At 41.8% G+C, this 19,236-nt stretch overlaps 1 protein-coding gene across 3 annotated transcripts in view; it reads left to right on the top strand.

The window, feature by feature from the left end:
* The first annotated feature begins 9,314 nt into the window (after positions 1–9,314).
* The window catches only part of Foxj3 (forkhead box J3), a 92,248-nt gene continuing 82,326 nt past the window's right edge, over positions 9,315–19,236 (top strand). For 2 of the 3 annotated variants that reach the window (XM_034502469.2, XM_034502466.2), the window contains exon 1: positions 9,315–9,457. The gene's annotated coding sequence lies outside the window, so the exon portion shown is untranslated. Of the gene's footprint in view, positions 9,458–10,071; positions 10,157–19,236 lie in introns of those variants that run through there. The other variant, XM_034502468.2, reaches the window with a different exon arrangement.

Below are 19,236 nucleotides of genomic sequence, written 5' to 3'. Positions count from 1 at the left end.
CTGGCAACCAGAGAAACAAAACTACATTGAGATCCCATTTCTGTCCAGAGAGAATGGTTGTTGCTAAGAAGACAACACCAAATGCAGCCAAAGATGAGACTAAACACAACGTTTATGCCCTGTTATTGGGCATAAACTAGCCAGAGCACTGGAATTCAGCACAGAGGGTCCTCCAAAAACTAAAAGTAGATCTATCCTACAATCTGATTATATCATTTCTGAGTACTTATTTAGAGAACTCCAGGTCAACATAACACATTTGCATATCCATATTTGTTTGCTACAACAATACTCATAGTAGCTAGTTCTGGGAACAACCTAGGCGTCCATCGACAGAGGGATGGGTAAAGAAAATGTGGTGTACCCATACAGAGGGATTTTTTTTTAGCCATAAATTCTTTAGCCATAAAGAACGAAGTCATATCATTTACAGGAAAATGGATGTGTCTAGTGGCAACATAAGGCAGTCTCAGAAAGGCGGATATCGTGTTTTCTCTTATTGCAGTTCTTAGATCTTATGTGGACATATAAAGTCATGTGTGCATATATTACACGAAGCTAAACCATCAGGGGACAAGGTAATTAACAGGACAGCAGAGAGTTAGGAAGAGGAACCAGTGAGGAGGGAGAGTAGACACATGGAAGGATACATTGTGTGTAAATGTCCTTATGTAACCAGTACCATGTAAATCAGTACACTGACGAAATAGAAATATATTAAAACATATATCTCAATACCAGTAACTTCAGAAAAACACCTTAGGATTGTAAACATGACAACATTGTGCTGTAAAGAGAATTCAAATCTTTTGTAGGTATAGCTGAAGATATGAGTGCATTAATTTCTTTGATGTCTGGAGTTTGCTTCAAAGTAACACAGAAGGGGCAAGGTGAGGGTGAGGGCAGGCTGGAGATGAATCTGGACTGCCTGCCACTCAGTAGCTGTCACAGTTGGGTGATGAATCTAAGGAGTTCCTGACATTTCTTGTCATTTGCATTTTGAAGTTTTCCAAGATGAATAATTTGAGAAACTAAGGAACTATACATTTAGAACACTGTGTTAGCTGGCTTCCTTTTTGCCGTGACAGCATACCTAATACAACCAATCTAAAGAGGAAAAATTGATTCTGGCTTATAGTTTCTACACACTCTTTTGGCCTTGCGCAGAACCACATGGTGATGGGAGGTGTGGAGGAGGAGGCTGTTCCTCTCATGGCAGATGGAAAGGAGAGACAGGAGGGGTAGAGACAAGGTATGTAACCTTTAGAGCACACCCTGTAGTCACCTACTTTCCCCAACAGGCCCCATGTCTAAGTAGTATTCACAGGAGCCTGTGAAGGGTGTTTCATTCCCAAACTACAGCAAATCTTAAGTTTATCATCCAAGACTGAATGCACGTAGAGACTCAGATGTAAGAAAATAAAGATTAGTGATAGACAATCTGGGATGTTTTAGCACGTAAATTAATGTTTCTGGCTAGTTCTTCATAGAGAGATTCCTACGTCATAAACAAACAATACTATCTTGTTAGATGCCTTTGAAAACAATGAGAGGTCTAGCTTTGAGGGGAGGGAGGGCTTTGTGATCAGCCTTAGTGGAGGAATGAAGTAAATAGGACTGGGCAGAATTCTCAATCACCTCCTCACCAAACCCCGGGGAGTGTGAGAGAGGGATGGGGACCTCAGTTATGCTTCACTTGAAGAACAGAGATGGGCCTTTGCTCTTGGATCCACTCTCCCGTGTGTCTTGCTTCAAGCTCCGATTCATTTTTAAGACTAAACTCAAATGTTCATGTGTAAGCAAACACTTTGCTAAGACCCTCAGCTTCAGTCAGATTAAATTCCTTTCTCTATTCTCCTTTCTCTAGGGGTCAAACAAGGAACAGTTAGTATTCATAGTGTTTGTGGTTTCTATTAATTCACCACATACCTATCCAGCAGTTACTATCATTATTTCAATCTGCAGATGAGAAAACTGAGCTTAGAGAAATTAAGAGATTGCCCAACTAACATTATTGAGCTCCGGGTCCTTTTTAATGGCGGATGCAGAGCCCACGTTCTTGACCACGACTATGCCATACTGCCCCCTAGCTACTGCTTTTATCTTTGTCGTACCTTAACTTTTTAAGGAACCGGTAATAAAGAGGTTGAATCTCTTCCTGCTTTTGGATTCATCCACAGGTTAGGACAGGCTTAGTAGGCCGTGTCCTCCTCAATGGTTGCATCAAGAATATCCCGAGGAAGTATTTTTTTCCCTCCACCCTACACTACTAGGGATTGAACTAAGGGCCTCACACATTCTAGGCTATGGGTTAGCCTACTTACCACAGAGGTCTTTAAATCACTGCTCTTTATTCTTTGAAGATACCTAGAAAATGTTAAGCCTTGGGACTCTCTGCCCTGATGTTCATCTGAGTTTAGTGTTAACCTACATGGTTTCTTTGTCCAGACCTATTATCAACTCGACTAAGCTAGTTTTCCAATTACCAAGCCCCCTGGAACCTTCCATTTTCTACAGCTCTTAATGCCCCAGGAAGGAGTATGTGCCTTTAATGAACTCTTCCCTCACTCCAGACCCCCAGAGCCCCTGTCCCATTCTTCCCATTCTTCATTTGTGTGACTTTTATTTTTTAATTTTTTTTTTTTTTTTTTTTTTTGGTTTTTAGAGACAGGGTTTCTCTGTGTAGCCCTGGCTGTCCTGGAACTCACTCTGTAGACCAGGCTGGCCTCGAACTCAGAAATCTGCCTGCCTCTGCCTCCCAAGTGCTGGGATTAAAGTCGGGTGCTGCCACCACCGCCCGGCTTGTGTGACTTTTAAATAAATGAAATGTATGACATAAAAATAAATAACCATCCCCTAGCCTAAGTTGGTGACAAACAGTAGCACAGCAAGAGGCTTTGCAGAGAGTTAGGAGATTTAAGTTACAGGTCTAGATCATTACACAACATTAGTTTGACAAAAATATGGAGAATGCCTAACAGGTGCCAGGTATGATAATGGTACCATGTTTAGAAACAACTGGGCATGGTCTGTCTCAAAAATAGGGACTGAATTCTAACTTTCAGCATAACTTCCCTAGGCCCCAGGGCACACAAGGCTTAAAGAGGCCTGCTACTGTCCACAGAACAAAATTGAACTTAATTTTGCTATGTCCTATTTCCTTTTTCTTTCATATTCCTCAGGCAATCTCTTTACCTGGAAAAGATACCAGAGCTTTAAGATGTTCCAGAAAAGGGTTCAGAAACTGTCTGAATAAGCTCTGTTACCATAATGATCCTCAGCTCTCAGTGGGCCAATGGGTTGTTTTCCTCATTTCTTGGGTCCTTCCCAGGGCTGCTGTGGCTTTGCTGTATGTTTTCCATTCTGGGTCTGCCGCAGATGGGACAGCCTTTACCCTGAGCAGCAATGGTCATCAGGTCAGCTAGAAATGGACAGTATGATTTGGCACACTGACTGGAGGCTTGTCTCATACCGATACTCCCATTCTATTAGGCGATACAGGTCATAAGGTCAATTCTGCTCTCAATGGGGAGGTCTAACCCAATCTCAAGAGGTACCCTAAGCATTTAGGAATGGTAATATAGTCAATCATACTGTCTCTGTGGTACTTAGATGCTAAGACATCATCTTGCAGGGGCTATCGACAGGTTGCAATTTTCACATCAATAGAAACAATGACTGTGGGGTTGGAGAGTCTTTTGAAAATGGGCAGAACAAATGCTAAGAATCACACGGTTCTGGGTTCAAATCCTGACTCTGCTTGCTCTTCCTTACAATTGAGATGGACATTTCCCAATTTTGTGGTAAAGATTAAATAAAAACATGCACAGGGTGAATTATGCGGTCCACAAAGAATATTCAATAGGTGCTAAGTATGTCTTCAGCATCCTCCCCCAGCACTGGAGCTTCATTCAACACAAAATCAGCCAATGATGTTACACCTTGGAGCTAATAATTTAATTTCCAAATTTGCACCCAGAGGATCAAGTTACACTGAGCTGCAAAGCTGGTTGCCATTTCTTTGCTATGCAGGTTCCATTCATTCTAACACTCCTGAAAACATGAGTACTTGGTGGAGAGATCTCCCTTGGACGTTCACTGACTGACTCTTCCAAGGGCCACCATTTCATCTACGTTATTGCTTACATCTAATGTAAATACTTCATTCTGTCTGTTCATTTGCTTGTGTTTGCTCAGCTGTCTTGGTGCCTTTGTGTCTCTCATTATGTTTTTAATTAGCTCAGTTGATTCTGAGAGTGGAGGTGAGCCAAGGTTTGAGACAAGTTACAAGGAACAGAGAAGGATTTGTGTGTGTGTGTGTGTGAGTGTGTGTGTGAGTGTGTGTGTGTGTGAGTGTGGGTGTGTGTGTGTGTGTGAGTGTGTGTGTGTGTGTGTGTCTGTGCACATTTGCTATCAGATTAGCAGATAAACTATTTTGGCTTTTACTGGTGGTGGTGGACTTGAGTCCAAGCTGGACCTTTCAACAGAAAATGCCTGGCTCCTATAGGATGTGAAAACTACCCTTTGATACACCGATATTCAGAAACTAAAGCCAAGCTATGAGAGGGAAGAACTCAGTTTAGGGATAGTTTACATAAAGCAATATGGTCTAGTTCCAGGAGCTAGTTATTGCCGTCAGCCATGAGTATTTAATGACCTTTATAAGACTCCTATTTCTGTAGCTTGGCTCTTCTCTCTACCCAACCTTTCCCACTTTTGTACAGCTGTTCTCACCCCACTTGAGCTTTTCTTTATTCCTAAGCTTGCTGCTGTCTCTAGATAGCAAACTTCTGCTCATTTATTGGCTCAACCCCACCCTTACCTTTCAAGGGAGACGCTTTCTTTGTCTCTCCAGGCCCACAGTTTCCTGCACCAAACTGAACAGTTTGCCTCATCCCTGTTTCCATGACACAGATACAAGTCTCTGCTGACTTGCATTGAAATGAATTGTTCATCTATTCACGCCTAACTCCTTGATATTTAACACAACGTCTGGAATGAGTAGGCACTTGATAAATGATTGTTGACCGCTCTTTAACTATGCATAGTGACTAATACTCAAGTGTTGTCATTAAGCAGCTGTAAGCAGCATTAAGAGCTTCCCAGTGGCCAATATGTAATGTTTTATATTTTACATCTAATACAAGAAATTATGTGTTAGATAAACCAGGAAATCTGGAAGGCTCTCCAAGAGCTGGAAATGAGAAGGCCTTGCATCATGTTTCTCTTTTTTCCCTCTTATAAATCTTGGCTCATTTTAAATTTATTTCCCATTTTCCCTGTTTCTTTGGCAACAAATATAGAGAAAAGGATCAGAAGGAATCTTTTTGTCTAAGTGGCTGTGGAGTTACATTTGTCAAACACCCTGCCATTAAGTACTCTCTGTGACCAGTCCTTGGTTTGTAGGGTTCTTACAGCTAGGCAATGGACTGTGTCCTTTTTAGGGCATTTACAATCCACATGGAGACTGAAAACAATAAGGAACAGTAACACCTTCATCTCTCTGAATTGCACAGTCTGTCTCAATTATCCGTTCCCAGGCTTACCACCTCTTCTTTGAGAGCTGACCGGCCCCAACCTTCCCTCCCAACCTATCTGCATCTCCCAGGACAGTAGACTACTCTTTCCTAAGGTAACTCTCCACCACGTTATATAGTAAACAGCTGTCTCTGGAGGCTTTGACTTGATGATAGCCTGTGCACAAGCTCTGGCTAGGTCTCTGTGATTAATACCTCTAGCTCATAGATACAAGAATAGAGATGGAGAGAAACTAAATTTGATACAGGCAACACATGAAGTTAAAGAATATTAGTTTTGTACCTAGGTATGCCCTTCCAACCTTGATTTTAAACTTTTTTTCCTTGCAAGGTCCCAGAACCTTTCTTGTTGCTATGGTTATTGCAATTATGTGTGTGTATACTTTTCCACATGTTAAATTTTTTAAATTAATTTTATTATGTATGTTTAAGGTGTACAGTACAGTGTTATGGGATGAAAACCCATGGTAAACAGGTTACTATAGCAAAGCAAATTGACACATCTGTCCTCTTACCATTATTCATTTTTTTCTGTTTCTTTAGCCAGACTAGCTACATTCTACCCATAGCAGGAATACCATATAAAGTATACATTTTATTGGTCCTCCACCTTTTGAATCTCTGTGGCTTCTGGTTTTGTCCCTCAAAGGCAGTGGCTTACCACCTGATCCTAGCAGGTATGTAAATGTGTTTTTTTTTTCTCCAATTCTATGCACTCTGTAAATCAGAATGAACATTTCTGGACAGTATCTCAGAATTCCAAAAGAGTAAAAAGTGTCCTGTCCAGGACTTGTAAGAGGAGGTTGTCTAGTCAGGGTTCTCTAGAGTCACAGAACTTATGGAATGTCTCTATATATTAAGGGGATTTATTGTGATGACTTACAGTCTGCAGTCCAATTAACCCAACAATGGGCAGTTGTGGATGGGAAGTCCAAGAATCTAGTAGCTGCTCAGTCCCACGAGGCTGGTTGTTTCAGCTGGTCTTCTGTAGAAGTAGGTTCCAACAGATGTGCTGGCAAGTAAGAGCAAGCAGTTGAAGAAGAGTGAGTCTTCCTTCTTCCACTGTCCTTATGTAGGCCTCCAGCAGAAGGTGTGGCCCAGATCAACAGTGTGTACCACCATGTCTGGATCTGGGACTTGCTTGTCCCAGACTGACCTTGAACTCAGAGATCTCCTTGCCTCAGTCTCCTAGGATTAAAGGCTTGTGCTACCTTTCCTAGGCCCAAACTTTTTTAAGGCCACTATGCCTCAAGATCTCCATGCCAAGATTCAGGTCAGAAACTTGTCTCTTCCAGCCTCAAGATCTGGATCACAGGTGTGCTCTCCAATTCTGGATTGTAGTTCATTCCAGATAAGAGTCAAGCTGACAACCAGGAATAGCCATTACAGAGGTAAATGGGTTTGGAGCCAAGTCCCTGCTTGTCTTTATACTTTATCTTCCGGCTGACTCTACTTAAGTGTCTCAGAGAGATTCCTGACTGCCGACTTTCATGATCCTGATCTAAGCTCCAGGTGAAATCCTGGTGACTCCTGGCTTCAGTTTACCCCTCCCACAAATGGGAACAGCTGTGCCCACCTCTTTAAGAGCAGTGCCCGGGCTGCTCTTTAGTTTTCTTTTATCTATAGCCTAGGTGGAGGAAGGTGAACTTTGAGACCCGAGAGGCTGGGAAGGTTAATTATGTTCAACTGAGGATCCACTTGATTGACAGCAAACCAGAGGTAATTCTGATTCTCTTGATGAACTGGAGCTCTGGGATAGTCTACCCTTTCTCAGGAAAGCTGGCAAGGGGGATAGTGGGGACATCCTCATTGGGACTATGTTCTCTTTGTCACAGTGTTATGTAATCGATTTACTTATTTCCCATTAGACTATGAGTTCTTTGTTGCTGAGACAGAGTCCATGTAGCCCAGAGTGGCCTCAAATTCATGATCTTTCTGTCATAGTTTCCTTAGAGCTGAAGTTATAACCATGCATCTAGATGAATTATTTTTCAAATTATTTATTGTGGTGTGTGTGTGTGTTTGCGCGTGCGCGCGCACGCACACGCAGGCATGCACACGTGTGCATGTACACTTGCCACATGTGTGGCCAGAGACAACCCTGTGGAATTGGTTTTTTTCTACCTTTACATGGATTCCAGGGATTAAGTTCTGGTCACCAGGCTTGTGTGGTAATCTCCTTTACCTGTTGAGCCACCTTGCTAGCCCCTAGAGTGAGTGCTTAAAAATATAAAAGTCTGTATCTTATTTTCCTGTGTGGTACTGCCCTAATTTAGGTCCTCACCTTGTCCCTGGGTAATGTCACCTGACTTCCTACCCTGTACTCTAAGCAGAGGACTGTTTAAAACTCTGTAGAGACTGTTAGAGCCCACAAGATCCCCCTCTGTCCTTATCTTTTACCTCTCTTGACGTCACTACTTCTAACACTCACATTTAATTGATGTTTTAACCACAATTACATTAAATCCCTTCACTTCTTTCAAGCCTCTGATTCAAGTTGCCTTGTTACTGTGGCTCTGCCAGGCAGCTCTATTTAAAAGGACTATCCTTCCAGTGTTCCACACAGCTCTGTCCTGACCGTTTTCCCCGTGTATCATTCAATGTTTTCTAACATTATTACAGAATTCTTTTTATTTTTATCACCTTTCTCTCTGTTCAAGAGGGAATGATTGCCCTCACTCCCAGCCCCGCCTTTTCTGTTCACTGATTCATCTGAAGCACTAAAGTAGTGCTTGGTACAATGACTTTTAAGTCTTTGTTGGACAAATGAATGGATAAACCTTTAGAATCTCACTGGAGTATCCTGGACAGAAGTGAATACTTTGAATCCTCATTGCCAGGAGATGCTTGGGAGATGAAAGTGTTCAATGCTTGATGAAGGAATGGAAGGATGGTTTCACGCTATCTTAGCTCAGCAAAGTTGCCAGGGTCAATTCTCTCAGACCTTTGCCTTCTCATTCAACCAAACTCACTGACATCCATCTAACCATCAAATGTCCAAATACTGAGCAACTGCTGTAAGTTCACAATTGCTCTTGGGAAGAGTGACTTAACACAGCATCTGTGCAGCAAATATATCTCCCAACGTAATTAAGTGTAAAAGGACAGGGCAGATTGTCAACGCTAATAGTTCAGAGGTAGGATCAGTGAGGACTGAGGAAAAGTCCAAAGTTTACCATAAGTCTGAACAACCCTACTAAACGCTCCACCTGTTGATAGCGAGGCCACGACCTGGCCAGTTAACTCGAGATGGAGAGGATGACGCGGCAGGGGTAATGACAAGATGACATGCCTGGGTAGGGAGGGGCCTCGAACCCGGGTTCTTGACATTCCGAAGGACGCGTGTCCCCAAGCAAGGTCCAAGGCGCCCCGGTGGCGGCCGGGAAAATCCGCGCTGTGTGCTTGTCGGGGCCGCGCAGAGGCAGAGGCTGGAAGGCGGGGAGGTCACGAGGCGCATTCCTCCGGAGTTGGAATCCCGGGAGAGGGGCCGGGACCGCCTCGGCCGCTCTCCAGCCAGAAGCGCAAGCACTGCAAGGCGCTCCGCACCGCCCACCGCCGGTTCCCGCAGGCCGCACTCAGGCAGAACCGCGGGAGTTCAGAGGCACTACTTGTCCCCGCGGAGGGATCCCTCGCACATCGCAGCAGCAGCGACGGGGCGGGCCGTGGCGCCGAGGACGCCGGGCCGGGAGCGCCGAGACGTCGCGGGAGGCGGGGGTGGGAGGGAGCGGGCCGGGAAGTAGTTCCGGGTGCGCGGCCCCGGATGTTGGCTGCTCCCGCCGCTGCCGCCGCCGCCGCCGCTCTCGGCGCCGCTCCGGGCCTGGGCCGCTCTCTGAGGGCGCCGTTGGGACCTTTCGCAGGGGACGGAGACGCACGCAGCGGCCGGGGGCTCGGCCGGGCCGTCCCGGCCTGCGCAGCCTGAGGTGAGCACGCGTCGCCAGGGTCTCGTCGGGGCTGGGGCGGCGGGCGGGGAGGCGGGGCTGGGGCATCTCCCGGGACGCGGGCGGGGGCTGCCCTGGGCGAGCTGCGCTCGCTGTCCTCAGCGCACGCTCCCTGTGGCCCGCGGTGGGCGCCGGGCAGGGCCGGCCGTGTGGCGGCCCTCCCTCGCCCGCGGCGCCACTCCTCAGCTGCCGCTGCCCCTCAGCCCAACGCCGCTCGCGCCCGCCCCTCCCCCAGGTGGGCCCGCGCCGCAGATGCCCGGGCGGCGGAGGACCGCGACAGTCGCGCCCTCGTCTCTCCGTGACCTGCACTTGGCCGGGGCTCGTCCTGTTCCCGGCGCGATGCGGCGTTCTCCCTTTGCGCTCCAGGCGCTATTCTGCCGGGACGGCGGCCAGTGTCTCGTGGGTCGCGGCTGCCCTGCGGGGGTGAGAAGGCTGGGGCGAGGGTCCCACCTTCTCTCCCATCCTGTCCCGGCGTCCTTCTCTGGCACTGGGGCAAAGGCAGCCTTCGCATGCGGACGTGTTGCTGCTGTCCTGCGTGTGTTGCATCCTGCCCACGTGGTAGTGCCCCGTCCCTCCCACCCCCTCCATTTTTGCAGTTGGTCAAGATGTTTTTTTTTCCCCTCCGTGTGCTTTACTACCCCCGACCCCGTGATTTCTTCGGGCAGCGTGGAAGGTGTTAAGGTCAGTTTGTTTTACCGGGGATGACTGTTGTTTGATGGAAGAATCAGGAGTTGTACTCTTACGAAATTGAGATTAGTAGGGGACATACCGGACCTTAGTTCATTGACATCTTTTCTACTTCAGTAGCTCTTGATCTTTTCTCTACTGCTTAATCCTCCAGAGAGCAAGCTTGCTACTGATGTGTTAGTGTGTACGGGTTTTCTTTCTCTATTCTACTTTCTCTTGTGTCACTGTGGCCTAATGTTTTCTAGTCTTCGTGGATGCAGGGCTCAAGTTTTTTGCTAGATTTCTGAATGAGTCGTGTCAGGGAGCTCGAAACTGGTGGGCTTCTTGTCTCCTTTCACTGTTTATTTGCCTTTATATTTTCCTTGTGTTTTGTTCTCTAGTGGAAAAGCATACATGCTCTATTGGGCATAATATATGTGGATTTTTCTCTGGTAGAAGGACTAGGTAGCTCTGCTATCTAGTTCTGAAAGTTCTTTTATTCCAGTTTTCTAAAATGCACTAGGTACTATTGGGCTCTTTTTTTTTGTTTTTTTAAAACACTGTTTTGAAATATGTGTCTCCCCACCTCCCTGACAGGTTAACGTTTACATCTTTCAGTGTTTCTTTGGAGACCATAGATTGCTCTCTTTACAGTAGCGGTGACTGACACTTTTTATCCTTTTTTAAACCATAGTATATAGTATTTATGGAGAAAACATAGCAGCCCTTTTTCCCCCAAGTGATCCCCATCTTTATGATAGGAAGGGCTATGTAGATGTGATTTAATTTTTGAGTTTTTTTGTTTTAGGTGAACTTGAAGCTCTTTCCTGTTTGGTTTTGTATTGGAATTGAGGTGAATCTTGTTCTCTGTTTTGTGCTGCTGGGGAGTTTCTCATGCCTTTATTAGGTGTTTTGTGGATGAGGTCAAGAATGTTTGTTTTGGCTTTCAGTTTATTAGTATGGGTGAAATAAAACTTACTATTTTGAAGTCACTCTTTCGACATGAAAATTTCCAGTATTCTCTTGTTTTTCAAACTGAAGTAAGTTTGTTTGTTTGTTTGTTTGTTTTTTAAATTTTAGACAGTCTTAGGTAGACCAAGCTGACCTTATTCAGTGTGGTGAGGGCTGCCCTTGAACTCTTGATCTTGCCTTCACCTCCCAAGTACTGAAATTACAGGCTGTGTTACTACTGTGACTGCCTAGATTGTAGTCTTAAAATGTATTTTTGATAGTGCCTTTCCCCTTTTTATCTGAAACAAATGTCAGCATATTCTTCCATTTTCTTCTATGTAGAATAAAAGTATTTAAATACAGATTCTGTTTTCATTACGCTAAGTATGGGTGGGGCTGTGAAAAATAGAATTCTCTGATATACTCTGAGGCACAGTTTTATAGCAGGGCAGTCAGCATTTGTATACTTCTGTAAAATACAGTGCTGTGAAGTAGGATATATAAAGAGACAAGGACTAAAATACTGGTGCCTGAAAGCTTCAACTTCTGTTGAAAAGGAGTCCAAGTCTCTGCTTATGGAGAAGCAGCTTTATGCATCATTTGTGTGTACTAAATAACAGCAGACTTATATTTCAAATAATGCAACCAAATAAGTGGTGTGAAAAAGGAATTTTCAGACAAAAAAGGCGAGGAGGTAAGTGTGTTTAGGAGATTACAGAGCATTACATTGGTGAGTGATATGTGCACCTACTAGATTGGCTAGGGTACTTTGGCTGAGGATCTGTCAGGACAGAAGAGTTGGTTTGGTAGGCTGCCTTAGTGCTTTCTTAAGATAGTGAAACCACATATCTGAAGAAGGTCTCTATGTCAGCTGAGTGTGCAAGAAATAGGAATCTGATTAGAATATTCTTGGAGAGTTTTAGGAATAATTGTCTGACATAAGAAACTGGTTGTGAGAATAAAATGATAGCATTTAGTATTAGCCTTATAGTATTCCCAGAGTTGCTGTAAGCTCTTACATATATTTAATTTAGGGCAGGTTCCTAGCTATGTATTTAATTATCATTTACAGTAGGTAGTCAGGTGAGCTGTAGATTTGCAGTGGTGGGCCTGTAAGTGGTAGTAAAACACTTGAATAGAGTTTTTCAGGGGGGCTATTGTATAGTGGGGGAAACCTGAGGAATTTGGGGTTTTACAGTAGGCTGATAAGAAAATAAAGCATTCTGAGAACTAAGAAGTAGTTTCTGTCACAGAAGCCAAGAATAGGAAGATTTTCTACAAGGTAGGATCGTTGACAATATTTAATTCAGTTTTAAAATTCACAGACAGCAACTTTAATGCAAATACGGTTGAACTAAACCAGAAGGAGTTTTAAAGGAAAGATAACAGATGACAAATTAGGTTTTCACAGGATCTGTAGAGATTTTATGCTGGTTAAGGTTTTCTCTGGTATTATGATTGATCATATCAGAGTTATTCAGTGATCAAAAATGGAGGTTGTCTTCAGAGAAGAAACGTGTTCTATGCCTTTTATCCCAGTATTTGGGAAGCAGAGGAGTAGGAGTATCTCTGAGTTCCAGTCCAGCCTGGTCTATACAGGAGTTCTAGGACAGTCAGGGCTACCCAGTGGAAAACTATCAAAACAAACAAACAAACAAACAAACAAAAAACCTAAAACAAAAAAGAAACTAGTGTTCTGAAGAAAGTTCTTTTTTGTTAGTTTTTCCTTTCTTTCTTTTCTTCTTTCTTTCCTCTTTTTTCTCTTTTGAAGCAGGGTCCTGACTGTTCTGGAACTCTATGTAGACCAGGCTGGCTTCAAATTCAGAGATCTGTCTTCCTCTGCTTCCTGAGACCTTAACTAAAGGCATTCCCCTTCACACCCCTAGGAATCCCACTATTTTACGTTAACAGTCATTTGTGTCTAACTGCTCTTGTTTTAAGGGTTGTTGATATTGGTTTGTGTTAGTGTCTTAGTCCCTTATATTGTCAGAAATTCTACAGTATGGATATACTATGCTTTTTTCCATTTTTTTTTTTAAAGATTTATTTATGTGAGTACACTGTTGCTATTTTCAGATACACCAGAAGAGGGCATCATATTCCATTACAGATGGTTGTGAGCCACCATGTGGTTGCTGGGAATTGAACTCAGGACCCCTGGAAGAGCAGTCAGTGCTCTTAACCTCTGAGCCATCTCTCCAGCCCCCGCTTTTTTCCATTCTTAATTCATTTAAACCCTTACTCTACCAACTTCACTCTACCAACTCTGGCTTAATTTTTAGTTTTATAAACTCTACTGTGCTTTACTAGGCATTAGGGATCTAAAGGTAAGTAAGTCATAATTGGTCCTTAAGCTGTGTAGGGCTTTCATGATTTATGTGTATTTTCATACATTATCTGTTTGATCACACAGCAAATCTGTGGTGTAGGAAAAACATCTTTAGGATGAAAAGTTATATTAGGTAACCTTGCCAGGGTTGCACTTGAAATGCTGGAGCAGATGTCATTGTTATTCATTTTTGCCAATTCTACCACTCTTTGCTACTTAAAGGATCCCTATGTAAATTCCTGGAGAATTAAGGGGACTGGGCAAACCATATCACTTGGGGGAATCACTTCATTTTTTTTCTTTTTAGTGTCTCCTTTTTTTGTAACCGGAAAAAAAAATTCTGTTGTGTTTCTCTGGATGTCCTTGAACTTGAACTTGGATTGTAGGCAAGGCTGCCCTTGAATTTGAAGTTATTCTCTGCCTCTATCTTTTTAGTGTTGGGATATAGTAAAGGGATGAGCTACCACACCCAACTTGGGAATTACTGAATTTTTATGATGACTCTTTGGGACGTAGAGTGAAGACTTAGTAGAATTTTGTTACTTGTTTGCTGTGTTTAAATAAGAGATTTTATAGTTCTGTCCTTCCTTTAGAACTCCAATGGTGTTTAATGTGATGTGATGATAATAGGTAATTTGAATAATAACTAACATTTTGAGCTCTTATTTTAGCAACAAAGTGTTCAGAATACATTCATTATATGATCCTTAAAACAATCTCAGTAGTTGAATTTATCAGATTTTCACAGATGAGGAAATGGACACTGAAAGGTGAAATATTGCCTATGGGTACTTAGTTAGGAATGGAAGGAACCAAGTTTTGAAGTTTCATTGTCTATTTTCAGAACTCAGAATTAATTACTACACTGTTTTGCTCACTGATTATGAATAAACTATGTCAAGGAAAAGCAGGGCCAGAATGTGAAGATAGGATTTGAATACAGTTGGAGAAACAGTGAAACATTACTTGACATTGCATGAGCATTCCTTTTAATGTGGATCTAAAACAAGCTAGATATTTAGACATCAGTGTGTTTTGTTTTGTTTGGCTCAGCTAACAACTACACACTTTCAGTGTTCTTCACTGCTGGTGTTTTCTGTCCTGTAGATTCCTTCATTGGCACTATTCAGAAACGTCAGCTTAAGAGTCAGAACTCATTTATACCTCTCTCTGCAGTCTTTTCTTAACTCAGATTTTGTTTCTGTTTTGAAGTTACCTTTTCAGTCCCAGAGGGGGAAACTCTACCTCTTCTTCCTCAAAACTCAGGAAAACATCACAGTGGCACTTCATAATAACTTTCAAAAAAATTTGACCATTGTAGTTGGCATAACTGTATTTCATTGTACAAAAAGAACCAAAGTACAGTGTTTTTGCTAAAGAGATTGACTTATACTGAAATTGGGAAAGGCATCCGCTGTACAGGATTTTTGATTTAATAGAATTTGTTATAACCAGATCAGCAAAGCATTATTACTGTGGGCCATCTGTTGGGTTATGGAAATAGCTTTGTTGCAAGGAACCAGATGTTGTACTTATATTTATAACAATGGCACTCTACTTATTTTAAGTAACCTTTTGTTGATAGGTACCTTTAGCTGTCATTCTATTTGATATATGAGAATTGGACATTTTTTTCAAACTGATGAATACTCTTGTATAATCAGATCAAAAAAATGACTTATGGCGTCAAACTTTTTAATACTACAATAAGATAAGAATTTTTACTCTGATACCCCTTTTTAGACTCAGTTTCTAATACTTTGTAGGTAACTTCAGTTGCTTTAAGAATTTTACCATAAATCTAACAGAATTTTATTTTGGTGTGATTGGATCTATATTAACACCACACTGTATTTTCTGTCTTCAGTGAGTGAATTACTCTATAACAGATTCAGATTTAATGAAGAGGAACTTATAGAATATAGTCTTAGCTGACAAATAGCTCAGAGATTAAGCATGCTTGCTGTGCAGTTATGAGACTAGGGTTTGGATTCTAGCGCCCATGTAACAAGCCCAGTATGTTGCAGATGCCTTTACTTCAACTTCAAGGGATCAACACCCTCTTCTGGTTAAGGGATCAACACCCTCTTTGAGGTTAAGTCACAAACTTGTGCATGCATATGCATGCATATGTTTCCACACACCCACATAGACATGTATATGAATACAATAAGTCTAAAAAAAGAAAGAGCTGGTGAGGTAGCTTAGTCAGTAAAGGTGCTTGCTGCCAAGCTTGATGACTTGAATTTGGTCCCCAGAACACACATGCTGGAAGGAGAGAACTGACTTCTACAAAATGTCCTCTGACCATTGTATAGGCACATGGCATGCCTGTATTCTCCCCCACATACACACAATAGGAAGTGTAATAGAATATAGTCCAAGAGAATTTTTAGAGAAATCACCAACTGCCTATGCCGTTTTTCATTATTTTCAATTCCTGAGTAGTGGAGAGTCTTGAGCTCATTGAAGAGTTGGCCATCATTTCTTGATGACTGTGTCTGAAGGAGGCTTTTCTTAGTCAACTGATTTTCAGTCAAAAATTTCCCCTGGAGTACAAAGATAAGAGCTGCAACTGAATTCTTCCCAGGCAGTAAGAGTCCTGCTTAGTGGAATAGGATCAATTAGAATTAAAGTTTAGTGCCAGTGTATATATATCAAAAACCACAGGAATTGGAATCTATTTTTGCCTAATGCTGAGATCTAACCTTACTTTTAAACCACCAATAAATAGATCTTAGTTTCTATTGCTAGCTGTGAGATTTGTGAGAGAAATGCACTAGAGGGTAAGACTGCTGTCATTCAATAGCAGTGTCATATTTTGCTTGTTTACAGAGATGACTTTGGGAGGAGGTTATAGTATGATAGAAATAGATTATTGTTTCCATTCTACATTTTGGGTGATTATTAAAATAATTTAAAGTTTCCGTTGCTTGGGTTTTAGGACATTTGGGAATGAGTTACAGTCACAGTAGTTAACACGTAACAATCAAGGGTAGGTTGATTCTTTGAATAAAGGTAGAACATAATGTTGTGGTAGGAAGTGAGTGGTGTCTCTGCTGTTCTCCTTGGATATATGAATCTGTAGTACTTTACACAGGCTGGACAGGTAAGGTGTGAAATAGATTGATGGTTTTATCTTATGTACAAATGGATAGCAAACACCATCAGAAATACTTGGTATGTCAGAAAATTATGTGTCATATTAGTTAGAGCATGTGTAGTTTTGAAATATTTCCACCTTACATTTGGATGATGTTTGATGATTTGGGCCTCATAACAGCCCTGTAATACAGGTGGGTAACCCATGAAGTCAATTGACAAGAGTATCACTTAATTACTATTAGTAGAGCTGACAGTGGAACCCATTTCCGGTATTCATTCTCATTCATTTTCATTCATTCTCTCTCTCTCTCTCTCTCTCTCTCTCTGTCTGTCTGTCTGTCTGTCTGTCTGTCTCTTTTAGTAAAAAACTAATTTATAGTGAGGAACAGACTTTAGGTTTTTGATGTGGAAGTGAAAGGCCATGAGATCTCAAATGACCAGTCCTTTAGATAAGAGTGTATCTATGCTACTGTAAAGTGTCATGTAAAACTAGCAGAAACAATTTGTTAAATTAGGTCCATTTTTAGGCATTGGAAGCATTCTTCCTTGAGTCTCCATTTCTGTTGTTAGTATTCTGGAGGTGAGATAGGGAAGAATCAGAGTGGGAATTTAAGGATTGCTAAGTAGCAGTTAGGTCTCTCATCCTTTCATAGTGGAAGTGTATGCTAATGAATTTTAGAGAGATTATACATAGTATGGTTCTAATGCAGGTATCTATCTGGGTTACTGTCATACAGTGAGACCTGTTGTCTGTTGCCTAAGTAGGTAAGAAGACTGATAGTGTACAAGGAAGTTTTACTGACTAAAAATCAAAACAACAAAAACAGACTGGGAGAAAAGCATGACAGTGGGTAATATAAAGTGTCTTTTAATGAACGTTTCTATACAGTGAACATGTTTCATTCAGAAAATTTGATTTTTATGGTTCACATAACGAATTGAAAAGTAACCTTTGAAGAGCAGTTTAAATACTTGGTGCTGTTGAAGTATTTGTTAAGTTATATAGATACATTGGTTTGATAAATGACTTGATTATAGTATTATGGGTCAAGTTGTGAGTATGTTAGGTGATTTAAGGTTTTCTTTGCATTAGAATTTGCTCATTTCAAGAAACGATTTTTTTCCCTCCGACGCAAACTAAAAATCCCAGGTTTACTTACAGTAGTTATTTCTCAGTTAAATTACCTGAAATGGTAGTCTAGTTTGAAATGAAAATGAGATCTAAGGATACCTGCTTTCATTCTCTCGCAGATTTTTAATAAGAAAAACAAAATCGTTAATGTTTGTTTAAGGTAATATTTTCAATCCAGGAACATTGAATTAATTAATTTCTCTTATTTGGTCATTTATTTTTCATCTTTTTATGTCCAGACAAGTGAAAAGCAGGGTCCATGCCAGCAAAGACCACAGATGCTTACTTTGAGGGCTACCACAGAGCTGTCCTTCCAGTAATAGTGGTGCCTCTGATTCCTTCTGATGACTCTTTTTTACTTGGAAAGGCAGTGTTTAGTATGTTTGTTTGAAGAACTTAATGCATCCAGGGGTGTGAAAGAATGGCTTTAAGAAGAACTGATGGCCTCATAGTTATTTACAATAAAATGCTGAGAACCATTGATGGAAAACATGCCCTTGAACCTATGGGGTGGCTCAGTGGGTAAAGATAGTGTTCTCCAAGCTTGGCAACCTGAGTTTTGATCCCCAGGACCTACATGGAATAGAAAGGAGAGACCCAGTTCCTGAAAATTGCCCTCTGACCCTTTCAAGCACACATTTCACACCCATAAATGATGAGTGTAAAAAAACCCCCAAGATTGCCCTTAAGGAACATTTCTTCATTGCCCCCTTCCCTGTTTTTTTAGACAAGCTCTTGGTATATAGCCCAGGCTAGCCTTCAACCCACAGTCTTTCTGCTTCAGTATCCCAAGTGCTTGCATTATGTGCCACAAGGCTTGATCATCTAAGGAACATTTGTTACTGAGATAGATAATTTAGGCATTCTGGGTTATGGGTGGTTACCAGGTTTGCATTGATACCATGATTTAAGAAATTGTACTCTAGTAAAGGCAGGATTGCAAGTAGTAAGATCCTGCTTTAAAAGCCAAACTGTACCTCCCAAAAGATCCTTACATTTACTCTTAAGGATGGAGACAATGTGTCTTTATCCTTTCTGCAGTTCTGTTACCTAATGAAAGGGGACATGTTCTAAGAACTGTTAGATGACTTTGTCACTGGGGACAATCAGTGTGCTTATGCAAACATTGATGGCTGTGATGTTACTGGTGTTATAATCTGATGGGACCACCATTGGGTACATAAAGAAATGTTAAATGGCAAGTGACTCACTGTGCAGAAGGTGTTGGAGGGACTTTTACATATTCATTAAAGTACTACGTAAAAGGCATTTTGTATTTCATCTTATTTTATTTTATTTTATTTTAGATAAGGTTTTTCTGTGTGGCCTAGATGCCCTGGAACTCACTCTGTAGACCAGACTGACCTTTAAACTCAAAGATTCACCTGCCTCTGCTTGCTGAGTGCTGGGATTCAAGGCTTGAGCCACCATCACATGGCTACTAATTTTAAGAATATTAGTATTGCTACAAATAGTATGTATCAAGTTACCTTTCCCCTAGTATGATGAAATAAATCAATTGTAGTTCTTAGAATACTGAGTCAGTCTTTCACACCGTTGAACTTTCCTACTAGAACA

Source organism: Arvicanthis niloticus, chromosome 5, assembly GCF_011762505.2.
Source record: "Arvicanthis niloticus isolate mArvNil1 chromosome 5, mArvNil1.pat.X, whole genome shotgun sequence".
Taxonomy (NCBI): Eukaryota; Metazoa; Chordata; class Mammalia; order Rodentia; family Muridae; genus Arvicanthis; species Arvicanthis niloticus.
This window is presented reverse-complemented; position numbering and strand designations above follow the sequence as displayed.